This window comes from Mastigoproctus giganteus, chromosome 13 (genome assembly GCF_048544385.1).
Source record: "Mastigoproctus giganteus isolate SK-2022 chromosome 13, ASM4854438v1, whole genome shotgun sequence".
Taxonomy (NCBI): domain Eukaryota; kingdom Metazoa; phylum Arthropoda; class Arachnida; order Uropygi; family Thelyphonidae; genus Mastigoproctus; species Mastigoproctus giganteus.
Genome location: NC_143587.1, coordinates 138,573,803 through 138,574,794, shown reverse-complemented (window position 1 = coordinate 138,574,794; position 992 = coordinate 138,573,803). Strand labels below are relative to the sequence as shown.

Sequence of the window (992 nt, the reverse complement as noted above, 5' to 3'; positions counted from 1 at the left end):
TTTGGTAAATAAAAAATTAAAAATATTCTTTTATGGAGGGTATTTTTAAATGATACTTGTCTTTAAAATTGTTATAAACGATTTTTAAAAAAAATTCAGTAGAAAAAGTTTTATAAAGATCATTTTCATAAAAGATAGTCGATTTTTTGAAGAGTTGAAACGTTGATCTCGTGTTTGTTTTAAACAAGATCATGGTAAGAAAGGTTGCCGGCCCTTGAATCAAATATTGAGGTACATGATATAAGTATTAAGCAGTTATGAATGCTTATATACACTTTAAAGAAGCATATAATAACGTTTCTTTTAACTAACAATTCTAAGTGACAAACGCGGAGAAGAAGGGATAAAAAGGACAAGGAAGAAGAAAAAAAACCGTTTCCGTCGAGGCGGATTTGAACCACCGACCTATGGATATCTATTTGTAAACTACAGTCCACCGCTCTGCCAGCTGAGCTATCGACGGCTACGCAAGTAAGGTCTTTAAATTCTTAAATAAGTGGGTAAGATTCCTTCTGTAAACGAGTTATTGTAAACAAGTTTGTTATCTATGTCGTGCACTCAGTGTTGAAATCGTACACGTTTTAAATAGTATACCTCCATTGCGTTGCGAAAATATTATTTACAACTAAAACCCAGTCCGTTAATTTTAGTTTAAAAATTTAAACGGGTTAATTCAGTGGTTCTCAGACTGCGGGTCACGTTCCCTAGGAGGATCGCGAACAATCTAGAAGGGAGTACTTTTTTTCTTTTTTAATTTCTCTCGGGTTTAAATGTGATTGTTTTTTTTTTTCAATGAAAATGCTTTGTTTTGTAAAATTTTAATTTTCTAACATTGTTTTGTTTGATAGCTCTCTTTGCAACTTGACTTTCTCCAGCTCAACTTTCCTAACAGTGAGGTAATTTTCCTTGGTGATTTTAATGTTCACAACTCCAGCTGGCTTCCGTTTTGTAGTCACACTGACCTAGCTGGTCGAGATGCTGAGGCTTTTGCA

General features: G+C 33.7%; 1 non-coding gene across 1 annotated transcript; it reads right to left on the bottom strand.

The window, feature by feature from the left end:
- Nucleotides 1–377: 377 nt before the first annotated feature.
- TRNAY-GUA (transfer RNA tyrosine (anticodon GUA)) lies at nt 378–463 on the bottom strand. Its single transcript is given in 2 exon segments — nt 378–413; nt 427–463. It is a non-coding gene; the product is annotated as a tRNA-Tyr (tRNA).
- Between the last annotated feature and the right edge of the window lie 529 nt (nt 464–992).